The sequence below is a fragment of the Helianthus annuus genome, chromosome 14 (assembly GCF_002127325.2).
Source record: "Helianthus annuus cultivar XRQ/B chromosome 14, HanXRQr2.0-SUNRISE, whole genome shotgun sequence".
Lineage (NCBI taxonomy): Eukaryota > Viridiplantae > Streptophyta > Magnoliopsida > Asterales > Asteraceae > Helianthus > Helianthus annuus.
This window is the reverse complement of record NC_035446.2, coordinates 162,793,587-162,807,829: the sequence shown is the minus strand read 5'-3', so window position 1 is coordinate 162,807,829 and position 14,243 is coordinate 162,793,587. Positions and strand designations below refer to the sequence as shown.

Sequence of the window (14,243 nt, the reverse complement as noted above, 5' to 3'; positions counted from 1 at the left end):
AATATGCTTTATGCCTATCCGAGTGCAATGACTCTTTGGATAAAAGTCAATTAACCAAACATTCTATTTTGAAGTGACACTGAAGTGATTAGACCCGTTATGCCTAAATTATACGAACTATGTTCGTATAACTAGTTATGCGTGTAAAAGCGGGTTCGGAAGGTTAGATGGGTCTTATGACAAGTCCAGGGTGTCAAAACACATTTTACAACATTATACATTCCGTTTAAAGCCAGAATGTTAGCTACTTTGGTTTGAAAACCGTTTCTTTTAGCTTTTAGGATAAAAAGGACATAATCGTCATTTTTTTAAATACAATTGCTAGACTTGTCATTTGACCTACCAAACATTATGACCAAGAGGTATAACTTCAAAGGGTTATACATTATATAACTCTAATTTAGATGCATATAAACCTCTTCCCCGTTTTAATTGCCAGACTTTATGAACACACACAATGATTTCATGATATTTATTAACGAAAACAACTATTTTCTAAGTATATCTATATCTATAACCTGTGTGGAACCCGATATGAATCAAGTTTCAAACTAGCATCAAGCTTCAAAGTACATGTAACAAGTTGTTCATAATATATCACCCTACCCTTGAATCGTTCAATGAATTTAGCAGATCCAACATCTCCGTTTGAACCTGTTCTTCCATGATCCTCAGCTGTGAGCATTTGTTGAGAAAAATCTTCATCGCATCTTCACAAATTCCGAGGCGTTCACATATGGCAACAACTGAGTTCAATCCATTCGTAACCTGCTCGATGCGTTTCCGAACAGACGCATCTAGACGACATTTTTGAACTCTTTTTATATCGACTTTTTCTCGGATGCACCGAGCTTTCAGGTTGATCTCAGAGTTGTAAATCATGGTTCCGGCAAATATTTGGTTTCTGCCTTTACATTTAAGAAGATTATTCCATGCTATAGACTCCTTGTGACTCTTTTCATAAAGAACAGTGATATTAAGGATGTTGATTGTATCAGTTAAGCATTTTTAAATAATCCAATGGACCCCATAACGACAGATATAGGATTTTTTTTTACGGATAGTTGAAATTGAGTCCGCTATTATTTTAGCAACTGCAATGTTAGCTTACGCTTGCAGCTGCTCTTCTGCATCATTAAGGGCGTTAACAAGACCTGCGATAATTGCGAGTTGGTAATTATTCTGCAGTCTCTCGAGCCTTTGCACTCTCTTCGCCTTCCTACTGCCCTCGTGGTAGTCCAAGATCAACCTTTTATATGCATCGTTACGGTTGGCAAGCCATTGGATTACTTGATATATCTCCACCTTATATGAATGGTATATTTCTTGTGTCAACTCTTGATAACTGACCATCCTGGCTACCAAAGAGCCTCTCACTGCAGTAGTGGATAAAATGTCTATATCACATTAAGAAATTTAGTTAGAAAAGGCCTCAACTTTATCAATTATCAATGCACTATTTTATGATAAGTATAATTCTCATTGATCTCTTGATATCTGTTTAATCTATTATTTTATATGTACATACTTAATTAAAAATACTTACCATATCGAATCATGTGATGTAATCAGATTCATCAATACCAGAACAGCTTAAGTGCATTATCTTCTCGTCAATAGCCCTCAAGAACCCATTGTAATATGTATGCAAATAGTTATGCATACTCCTTATATTTTCTATAACCATGGTTAGGGAGATCTTTATGTTTTGATAACGGATGTCCGTCATATTCACGAATTCGTGGCTACCAACTAAGTCTGGGCTGTCCAGAAATTGTCCCAGTAGACCAGCTATGGTTGCAACACACTTTAATAGAATAGATTCATCGAACTCATCTTGATTCCAAAAGGGCGGCAACTCAGCCATTGCCTGCAAATAATGAACTTATGAACATACGTGACAAAATAAAAGATCATGCTACAGATCATTGTTAAACTAAGAATACTGTTTTACATTCTTGAGTTGATTAAACACGAGTATATTACTAGTTGCTTTATATGAATGTTTGTAGTCTTGACCATTAATAATAGTCAGTTGGTCCACAGGTGTTGTTTTGTCTCATAATTGTCTTTTAGAAATCTTTACAACCATGTCAATAGTAATAGTATCTGATGAAACACTGGATAATACTAGACTATCTCAGCTGGTCGTCTAGTGTTCTATGGTTCAATCTCTATCTTTCACTCACCGAATAGCTTATTCTACAAGGATGTCCTGCAAAACAAACAACACCAGTGACTCGTCATAAGGAGGAGAAGATGGGGGTTCTCCTCATGACCACCCTCCAGCGTGAGAATTAGTAATTGCTTTGAGGATAAGTGTATGTATAGAGTAAGAGAGTGAGAAATCGAATCCTTAAACCTGAAGGTAGAGTCTTCTATTTATAGCCGGAGAATAATGAAGGAGGAGACCTGCCAGCTAGCCAGTGTCCGCCAGTTGTCCAACCAGGAGGATATCCGTTCTATCCCTTCTGACATTGTCAGTCCCTAAGGTGACGTAGCGCACAGTTATTCGCTCCAGTTAGGCATTTTCTTGTACTGGTTGTCGTCTTGTCCTCCCAGGATCTTGCAACCGCTGCTGGCGTCTCGCTATTGGTGCCACCTGTCGTCCTTTCTGTCTGCAGGAGCATCTTCTTGTCACCAGGTGTCTTCTTCCAGAAGCTTCTAGAACCTTCTGGATGCCTTTGTGTGACGGGGACGCCAGCTTGGAGTGGTGTGGTCCCTTTGACATGTGTTCACATGTGATTTGGGATCATACCTCTTCAAGTCCTCATAGTCCAGTGTGGTTTCCAGGTGGTTTGTCAGCTGGGAGGGATTCCGGACTCAAAATAATTTTGATCGTGTAGGAGTGGTCATCCATGAGCCAAAAAGGAAACTGGATTTTGGCGTATGGAAAGAGCCAAAAAGGCATATGGATTTTGGCATACAAAAGTGAGCCAAAAAGACACATGGATTTTGGCGTACAGAAGTGAGCCAAAAAGGCGCATGGATTTTGGCGTACAGAAGTGAGCCAAAAAGGCACATGAATTTTGGCGTACATAAGTGGGCCCAGGGGGCACGTGTATTATTGGGTAGGGTTTTTTCAAGGATAAGTTTCCTTTGTCGAGTTGTGTGGTTGGTGGGATTGACGTCTGTCACTGTTGCTCTGCTGTCTAAGGTGGTTGTCGCATCGGAGAGTGGAGCAGTTGCTTTTTGCAGCAACATGTTAGGTGCAGGAGTCGCTTTTTTCGGCGATGTTAGGCGCGTAGCGGCCACGCGCCCTTGATAGGCGGCGTTCCAGTTTTTGATGTCTGACGTGTCATCTTTCCATTGGTAGAGCTTCTCCACTTGCCGGTTCAGTTCCCCGTCGCATTAAATGCGATGGGTATAAATATTCGGAGATCCTTGGTCAATCTTTCTATCCTTCCAACTTCCCTTTGGCGATTTCCGTTCTCCTCTATCTTCCTCTTTTCTTTCTGATCATTCACCTGCTTTGTTCCCAATCTTGCAAAAATGTCGACTTCTGCGAAACCGAGTGGTTCGAGGAAAGGAAAGAAATCGAAACCAATGGACCCCATGGGGCTGATCGGGCGATTATCAATTGGAAAGAAGATGAATTTCACCAGATATATCAGATCTTCAGATTTTCGGCAGACTGGGGTGCCCAGTTTTCGACTGCCGGGAACACTGCCCTCGATGCTCTTCCTGGTTACATGACACTGTATGCTGCCTTCTTTAAGGAGGGTAACGTTCGCCTTCCTATTACGAAGTTCTTTGGGGAAGTTCTGTCACATTACGGGTTACATATCTCCCAAAGTAGTGCTCTGGACCTGCCTCGTGTCACCCATTTTGAGTTTATTTGTCGAGTCCAACATTTAATCCCTTCGGTAGACATGTTTAACGTTTTCTACTACATCTCTTAAACTGGCGGTTTCTATTCTTTTAACTCTCGAACTGCCAACGTTCTTCCCTGCAGTAAGGATCCGCCTAAGATCCTTCATGACTGGAAACACAAGTTTTGTTTATATCCGTCGAGGTGTAATTCCGATTGACATGCACTACCGTGCTAATAGTGAAGGTGTTCCCAAGTTATCGGTGATCTCATACGCCGATGAGCAGTGGTACAAAACCCTCACGAGGAGCCCTACTGCCATGCTCCATGTCTCACCCTGATTTCCTGGTGAGCCTGGACTTGGGGTTTATGCGTGATGATTGATATAGATTCACATTTAACACAACGGAAGTCTTGGATTATAAAATAACTATTACAAAGTACAAATGCTGAAAAGTTCAAAATAATATACAGACCGAGAGTGTACTAAAGATCCACAGGTGGATCGAAATAACAAAATGATTACATAAAGACTATTAGGCTTTTTGCGTGGAGTCACAAATTCCAATATGCAATTACCGAGCAGCTCCGGCCTATTCCCTACTCGCTAACATGCGCTTAGTCTTTTGAAAATACGTCAGTTTTCACTGGTAAATATAATTAACCGACACGTTTTGAAAATCTTTTCAAAACCATTTTTATACCATTTGTTATATCATTTTCATAAATAACTTGGGATAAACTATATCTCTTGTTACCAGTATTACATGCTTGTCAATACATATGGGGCCCGGAACTAAACTCCAATAGATGATTAACCGACACGCCACTTTAATCCCCATATTCGGTAAGAAAAATATTTTATCATAGCATTAGCGTTGGTCAGGTGTATGCCTACACCCCGCACTTAGGTCGTGGCCACTTGCAATTAAGTGAGCGGTGGATATCCAGGACACAGTCGCATTATCCCCCAATGTTTAAGTTATCGAGCATAATGGATTAAAATGGGTTATTTGGATTTTGGACACATTGGTCATTGATCCCATACCCGAACAAGCGGCAAATAGTTTTACTGTATCCCAAGCCCGTATAAGGAAAATAAATTAAGAGTATTTACCTGAGCTTTATCTTTACAATCCAAAGATATTTTAAGCACAACCGTTAATCAATACAACTAACACAAGAGCAATTTACTAGAGGCTCCTAGTCTGGAATGGATGGAACTAAGATCCGTTAGAATGTTAACGAGTCTTATTCAAGTCATATAACTTGGACCGGTTAACATATAATATAATCGGTACGGTTCGCTAAATTAAGCGGAGGCCAGATAAAATGTCGTTTGCACCCTCACGAGTACTATGACTCGTATAATATGGGTCAGACAATCATACATTCTGATTCGAACTGATTTGGAAAGGTTTTGACCCGATTCGACTAACTTATATAATCTAAGTCACACAAGTCAATTGGTACGTGCATAGGCTGCATCGGGTGATTGCATGGGTCTTTATCAAATCCAATATGCCAAAACATGTTTAATATCATGTTACATCAGTTTTGAACTCAGTTTACATGTTCATTATGTTTCAAAGTCATTCTATACACAAAAAAAGACATTTTGGTCATTAGTTAGACATATTACATAGACTTGCATAAAAACCTAACAAATGATATGATCAAATGGTATAACCTCAGAGGGTTATTCCATACAATAGTATGATCATAATGCAATTTCAAATCAGTAGCTAACTTAACTTAAACGTGTCATAATTGAAAGTCAAGGCAAAATTCAAACTGTTTGACTTTCGGTTGTGAACCGGGCTATAAGCAGGAAATGACGGGTTGGACATGATCTAACATGTCCTAATATGTTATACGAAAAAATATAATGTCAAAAATTGATGTTTCAATACTTAGAAGTTCATTTAACATAATTTACGAAAATATGCGTTTTGACTTTTTATTTAATAAAACTTTGACCCGTCATTTAACCAACATAACATGATCTTCAGAATGTGCCCTCATAGGGGATTAACGCCTACATTATTACGATCATGTAGCCATGTTCGATTCGAACATTGGCTTGACCGAAATGGTCATAACCGAAAGTCAAAGAAAAAGCCATTTTTCTTGACTTTCGGCTAACAACTAGCCTATAAACTGAAAACAGACTTAGGAGAACACTTACAAGTGTTCAAGGGAGTGTTATAACTCCAGAGAGGAGGCCTGTATAGATCAGAAGCTGCTCCAAGAGATTTAGAGAGAAAGAATCGAAGGTGCAAGTTGTGAAGGTGCAATTTCACCTCTATTTATACTTGCACAAGAGTTATAGAATGATGCCAAGTGTTCTCATGGTTCCCTGATGTTGGACTAGTGTCCATTGAGGTGGAAGAAGCAGGGAGAGTGTGGCATTTCGTGAGCTAAGTGGCAGAAGTAGGTTGTTGCCATTGCCAGGTGCATTCTGCCAATGCACCCCTTACGGACCGTAAGGGCTGGTGGCTTACGGTCGGTAAGGACCTTCAGGGCCCACAATAATTAAATATCTTACGGTTCATAAGGCATAAGCTTTGCGGTCCGTAAATAGTCATCAGAGACTAAAAAAATAATAATTATAAATGCCTTACGGTCCATAGGGCATATGCCTTGCAGTCCGTAAGGAACCTTCAGAAGCCAAAGTTTGGCATTTTGTCACAAATGATCCTCCACATCCAAACTTCCACATTTTTACATGTATAGTCCCCCGCGTCCAAATAATTTGGCATATTTGAGTGTTGATTGGACACGTGTTGCCATATTATTCGCTTATGAATTTCCAAGGTGTTACATCCTCACCCCCTTAAAAGAAATCTCATCCTAGAGATTTATTCAAACAGATGGGGGTACTTTTGTCTCATTTTTGCGTGAACCTCCCATGTATATTCTGGGCCACGACGGGAGTTCCATTTGACTTTCACAATGGGGATCAATTTCTTACGGAGCTTTTTAACCTGTCGATCCTCGATCAAAATCGGTTTCTCATTGAACCTTAGTTTTTTATCAATTTGCACATCTTGGTGCGGCATTGCTAGTGACGCATCAGCTAGACATTTCTTTAAAATAGATATGTGGAACACATCATTCATTCTACTGAGTTCCTTAGGTAGCTTAAGTCTATAAGCTACGGAACTGGCACATTCAATTATCTTGAATGGAACAATATATCTCGGGCTCAACTTGCCCTTCCTTCCAAATCTCATGACACCTTTCCAAGGTGATACTTTCAATAAAATTTTGTCCCAAATTTGGAACTTAAGAGGTTTTCACCTCTTATCAGCATAACTCTTCTGCCTATCACGGACAGCTTTGAGCCTACCACGGATCTGTATAATCTTGTCTGTGGTCTTCAGGACTATCTCAAGTCCTAATAGTTGGCTTTTTCTAACTTCAGCCCAACAAACGGGCGTTCTGGATTTTCTCCCATAGAAGGCTTCAAATGGAGCGGCCTTGATACTAGTATGATAACTATTATTGTAGGAGAATTCAATTAGGGGTAGGTGGTCATCCCAACTACCACCTAGATCAACGACACATGCTCTCAACATGTCTTCTAATGTTTAAATTGTACATTCACACTGACTATCAGTCTGTTGATGGTAAACCGTACTAAAATTTAATCGCGTGCCCAAAGATTGTTGGAACTTTTCCAGAAATAAGATGTATACCTAGCATCTCTATCAGATACTATGGATACTGGCACTCCATGTAAGGACACAATATTGTCCACATATAGTTTATCCCATTTGTCGGAACTAAATGTTTCCTTGATTGACAGAAAATGGGCTGACTTAGTCAGTCTGACGACTATCACCCAAATCATGTCATTGCCATGTTTAGTCTTAGGTAACTTGGTAATCAAGTTCATAGTTACCATTTCCCATTTCCAAGTGGGAATTTCAAGCTGTTGTAGCAGTTTTGACGGTTTCTGATGTTTAGCTTTAACTTGCGAACACGTCAGACATGTAGCTACATAGGTGGCTATGGACTTCTTCATACCCATCCACCAATAATTTCTTTTTAGATCCTGGTACATTTTATCTCCTCCAGGATGTACTGAATATCTGGAATTATGTGATTCTTGGAGAATCAGATCTCTGAGTTCTCCAAAAATAGGAACCCATATGCTATTATTAAATCTCAAAATTCCATCATTTCCAGGTGTTAACTGATCAACACATACACCCATACCTATGACCCACTCATACACACACAATCCACCAAAATGTTTTATTCAAACCATGTGTTTCCTTGTTTTTGTTGATTTAGTGAAAAAACCCATTAGTTTTGTGAACAACTTTACTTATAAACAATTTTTAAAATAAAAAACACGTCGAATCTTAACTTAGGATCTTACCGGAATTCACCGGAAAATAGATTAACCTGAAAACTTGTGTGGATGATCCCCAAGGCCCGATCTTGATATGCATGAAGAGAAAACTTAAAAAAGCCAGAATTGCGTATGGGTTGGTATATCTTCTTAACCGCTTCAAATCATAGAAAAGGGGCTTCATGATGGTGTTCGGAATACCTAAATTAGTTGGAAAAGTGTAGTCTTGGCCGAAAAACGGTTGCGAGAAAGTTCTTCGGAAAATTGTTGACCGCCAGCATTGTTGCGGCTCCGCCGCCAGGTCGTCGGAGCTTGGTTCTTGAGAGAGTGTGTGCGTGTAGAGAGAAGTGAGAGAGAATGAAGGTAGAGAGTGAAAGTGTTTTGGTGGAATGAGGAGGAAATGAGAGAAAAAGCCCTTATATACTACTAGGGTTTTGGTGGAGTGGGCCTTAACCCATCAACCAAGCCCATTCTTCTTCAGCCTACCATCGTGCGCACACGACTCTGTTTTAGTCTGTTTTCATGTCAAAATTCTCGTTTTCTCACGTAGATTTCAATGAAAATTATTTATAAATTAAAATAATAAATTTTATAACCAAAATAATAATATTCTATCAAGATGGAATTGATCGTGTTAAATCGTGTAGGTTGATCTGCTTGCAGTTTCTTGTCGTTTTAACGATCCAAAAGTTACTATACTTATAAAAAAAACTTTTTTTTTTTCAAAAACACATAAATATTCCAAAAATAATTCTTATGATTAATGATGTGCGTAAAATACAACATATAAATTATATCAAATAAGGCATAAAATCAATCATTTTTCGGTACTAATGTTGGAAAAAAAAAACATGTTTCTTTGTTTCCTTTTTATTTACAGGATCATAAGAGCTTAAACGCACAAAAGGAACAAATTAACAGCAGAAACCAACATAAATGCAAAGAAGAAAGATTGACACGACTCGCCAAGCCCCCATCCACATCCAAACCAACAAAAATAACAAAAACAGAAGCTCAGGCACGGGGCCGTGCCCACCAGGCATGGGGTCGTGCCCAGCCAAGATTCCCTGCAGAAAAAGACAACAGCAAAAGATAAACCAACACGGGGCTATGCTAACCCAACACGGGGCATGGTCAACTCTAAGATTCGTAGAATCTGAGATAGTACAGCAAGTACAATTGTCACGGGCCGTGCCGTTGACACACGGGGCTATGTTAGTACCAGACCTAACACCTGCATTTAACGAAGAAGAGAGAGAATGAAGGCCACGGGGCCGTGCCATGTGGGCACTGGGCCGTGTGAGCAGTCTGACTTCAGCTATAAATAGGGGTGCTTGGTTTCATTCCAACTCATCCCTTGGCAAATCACTTCTATCACACTTGCCACCACTCCACCACCACTACAACACCAACACCCACAACCATCATCCATCTTTCATCTTTTAGAGTGTGTAGTAGTCTCGGGATCTAAGATCGATCGTAAGAGTTTTTGTCAAACAAAGTCCATGCTTTTCTAAACTCTTACATCACTTGGTGAAGACAAATCTTTTATGTATTACTTTTGATTTCCAACCTTTGGCAAACTTTTTATTTGGGTATGTATTAATCACTTTAATAACTAGTTTTCTATATTGAAGGTGAATTTTACCTAGTAATATCTTTATGTTTTGTTGATTCAGTCATTCGTGTCTTTACGGTCTATATAAAGCGCATTAACTGCCTAGAAGGGGGTTAGAAGGGTGTTTGGGTAAAGTTCTTGCCTCGTTGAGTGTATAGATCCTACGAGGAACTGATTCAAGCTTAGTAGGACTTCACTTGAGGCAGATAGCATCAAATCGGGAGAAGTAAGAACCGCTTGTAATCCCTTATCTACAAACTTCTATTAAAACATTAAACCGACCTTGCGGGACTGTATCCTTGCTGACTCAGACCAATAGGTTGAGGGTAACGGTGCCTGGAAGGGGGCCTACCACTTTTCCATTAATAACTTACTTAATTATCTTTCAATAATCCGACCTTGCGGACTGTATCCCTACTGACTCGGACCAATAGGTTGAGGGTAACGCTGCCTGGAAGGGGGCCTACTACTATAACTTAAAGATAATCTCTTTAAAAGCTCAAAGTGCGGAAATCATCAAATAATACATAAAAGAGGAGTTGGAACCAAGTGATTCTTTCTTGTCTATTTGTTTTCCATATATTTTTATTTTCTAGTTTATCTTTTTATAACTCTCAAAACCTTTTATCAAAATTTAGTTAGATTAGACGTTAACGATAAGCCGGTACTAAAAGCTCTTGTGTTCTTAGACGACCTCGGTATCTTGCTATCACTATACTACGTCCACGATGGGTGCACTTGCCCTAACGTGTGTAGAGTGATAATATTATATCTTGTTTTATAAATTTAAAGCTTGATTCGCAAGTAAAAAGTGCTTAAAATATCTAGAATTTATAACCACACCCTCACACGTCAAGTTTCTGGCGCCGTTGCCGGGGAAACAAAGATTTTGAGAAAGCTTAAAATTAACGGCCTAATTATTTTATCTTTTCTTTTTTAGTTTTTCCTCTTTTTCTCCCAATTTTTTCACTTTCTGCAAAAGTGACACGCACGGGGCCGTGTGTGATATACACGGGGCCGTGTCACATCTCCAGTAACTTCAGAACTATTTCCTGTCAGATACAAACTGTAGCACGGGGCCGTGTCAGATCAACAGTTTGTAAGAAAATAGTAACCGCCTGATCCCGATGGTTAAAAACCATCTGGAAAACATGGATTTTTATGATTATTTTAAACCCGCCACTCTTATGGTGAATGATGCAAGTTATGTTGTGGAATGCATGAAAAATTAGAATGTGGCATTCTAAACTTCACTCCCCACTACTTAGCCCCATCGTTTTTCTATAACGATCACCTTAAGATGGGCGGGAGTAAAAAAACGTCCATCCATATGAACCCCATCAACCCTCTTACTTAGGAGACTTAGAAGACCTACGTCAAATAGAAAAGAGAATTCTCTAAAAAGTCATAAACTCAAAGAAATAGAATCCATGATGAAGGCGCTATGTTCATCAAGGAATTTAAACGAAGGAGAATCGATGGAGGAACCATCAGGTACAAACAACACCGAGACCAACAAACCTACCCAAGACACTTGTGAGGACGAAGGCGATAGTCGTCCCTGTATCGACCTCGCGATGACAGTCCCGTTTACATTGTGTGAGTTTCACACCGACGGTTTGGACAGGAGCGAGCCGACTCACACCTTCTTTAACAAGAGCCCGGATAAGGTAAATAAGGGAAGGTTCCGTTTTCTCATTTTTAAATTAGGATTCTATCTTTCCGATAACCTCTTGCGTTTTTGCACTTCTCGCCAGAGCCTAAGGTATATCCGACAATACGGTGTTGTTCCAACTAGTAAGGAACCACCCGATAATGGACAGTTCCTTAAGAACCGTAGACAAGCTTCATAAAAAACCTGAAACACGGGGTCGTATTCCTCAAGCACGGGGCCGTGTCCAATTTTCTTACAAACATGGGGCGTGTTGGACAAGCATGAGGACGCGCCCCTCGTATTTTTCAACACGGGGTCGTGTCAATCTAGACATAGGTTGTGTCTCACTAACGGACAACGTTCTCTGACACATGCAGACGACACGGAGCAGTGTTGCCCAGTCACAGGGTCGTGTCGACGTGTTATCACTGTCTATAAAGTCAGCCTTGAGGTGAATGTTTGGAGCCATTCCAAAATGTTGGAACTTGAGGTTTATGAATAGTGGGTTTGTATAGTTAATTAGGTTGAACTTGTAAATGTATTTTTAACTTATGTTTTTGGGTCGAAACCTGTTTTAGCATAAAATTTTGAAAATTCAAAAAGATTTTATTTTATCTTATTTTCGACAACTGATGTTGAAAAGCTGATTTTCAAAATTCCAAGTGCTAAACATGATGAACTACAACAGGTTGGGAGAGTTTGTTGGTAATGAGAAATGATCTTGAAATGATTAAATGGTTTCAAATTAATGATTAAAAAACCAAACTTGAATGTTTCGATTACAAGTGGTTAAGCAGAAGTTAAAATTGTTATATATGAAAAACTTATGTTCTGGGTAGAGGATGTGTAGGTAAGCTAGGTTTCGATTCCTGAAGACTTTCTGCATAAAGCCTGAGCAGAGTTTGAGCCAGGTTTCGATATTAAAATGAGAGTTATGTCATATTGCGATCCCGGAACAACTTAAGGGGGAGTCTGTTAGCAAAAGGGGAGTCTGAAGATGTAAGAGCCAGTTTTTGATCCTGAAAGTTTGTTAAAGATAGAAGCTGATGGAAGAAGATAGAGATTGAAGGCTTACAGTGTCAGATACTTTGGAGAGAGCGAGAAGACTGATCAAGAATGAAGACTTGTCATACTGAAGACTCAACACCAAAGACTTCGTCAACATCCAAGGGGGAGTCTGTTGGTGCATATGTCTGTCGACTTCGTCTTGTATCGATTCTTGTAATAGGTTTGATAGATCAAGTCATGTAGTTCGAGAAAAATGGAAAACAGTCACGAACTCTCGTTGTGATGACCAAACGAGTCGTTTAGAAGAGTTCTCGATCAATAAGAAAGGCGGAAACAGACGTATCGAAGTTGTATCGGCTTGGTTTACACTTAGAATCACTTTAACTATCTCTTGTATTGATTTCAGAACGTTTTACAAGCTGGAGATACTTCGACAGAGCTTCGCTACCGGAATCAGGAATGTTACAAATGAAATCTCAAGTCACCTATTTATACTAGATTTAGTCCCCACGAAACTGCCACTGTCCACTTCGCACGAACTGGCAAACCCAGTTCGCACGAACTGGTCAGTTCGTTTGAACTGGCTAGTTCATGACTGTTTTCCGTTTTTCTTGAACTACGTGACTTGATCTATCAAACCTATTACAAGACTCGATACAAGACGAAGTCGACCGACATATGCACCAACAGAACCAAGTGGGTAGGGTATAGGTTTCGATTGGGCTTATGTAGGGGCTTTAGGCCCAAGTGGTTAGTATATAATCAAACCCTTGATGATGTTTTGGGGTTGATCAGCTTAGTCGATTAACAGGGTTTTTTAACTAGGTTGGGTGTAAAGGACTAAACTTGCAACAAAATACCTAGTAAATGTCACGGCCCCCGACCCGGTTTGACCCGTTTCAGGAGCCGCGGGACAGGAATCCCGTGGTATTTAATTTAGGCGACAGCGGAAGTCTTTTTAAAACAGGATCTTTTAATAATTTAAACTGCCCGTTTCATAACTTAGGGATAAATTCCCGAAATTTACAATAATGTGATTTCTCAGGGAAATCTTTATTTTCAAAACATGTTCATTTATTTATCTACATTGAGCCACTTTTCTAAGCTGGGAGTGCTCCACGACACTTTTCTTTGCTCATACCATATCACCTGAAACATGTTTGAAAAAGGTGTTGTCAGCAGGGAAATACTGAGTGAATCATTCATTTTACTGAAAACGACACATTTGTTATAATCTACAGTATTAAGGGGAATTACAATGTTTCTGATATCAAACCAACTACCCACAGTATTTGTCACTCGACCATCCATTGGCTAGCCCATTTGTCCAATGGTGTCTGTGACTGTGGTCAGATCACCCCTTGGCCACCCGTTTGTCCAAGTGTGACGGGAAATAAGTAATGTATACAAAACCCCACATACCGGCTGTAACTTGGTGATTACATAGACTTAATCACTGTAACTATAACTTTAAAAATAACTTGGAGTTTTGTAAAATAATTTGATAAAAAGAGAATGACTCACATTGCAGATTTATAAGCAGAGTATAAGCTTTACTGATTAGCCTTTTAATCTAATTTAAATAACAATGCACACACAAACGGGATTAGTAACTAATTCAGCAATTACGTCAATTCACGAGATTAAACCCTCACAACTATTATCAAGCGCGATACTTAATAATTCAATGGATTCACAACGAATGACAGAGCATAGTCCGAATTCGAACAACACTCAAACATTCAAGTTGAAATCACAATGAATAACAAAGTACAAGCTCAATTTGAGC

The 14,243-nt window shown here is 39.5% G+C and overlaps 1 long non-coding RNA gene across 1 annotated transcript; it reads right to left on the bottom strand.

Annotated features, from left to right (window-relative positions):
- Positions 1 to 491: 491 nt before the first annotated feature.
- On the bottom strand, positions 492 to 8,545 carry LOC110906281. The gene is made up of 3 exons (XR_002573800.1): positions 8,202 to 8,545; positions 1,547 to 1,870; positions 492 to 1,397 (listed from the first exon to the last, which is right to left on the bottom strand). It is a non-coding gene; the product is annotated as an uncharacterized LOC110906281 (long non-coding RNA).
- Positions 8,546 to 14,243: the final 5,698 nt, after the last annotated feature.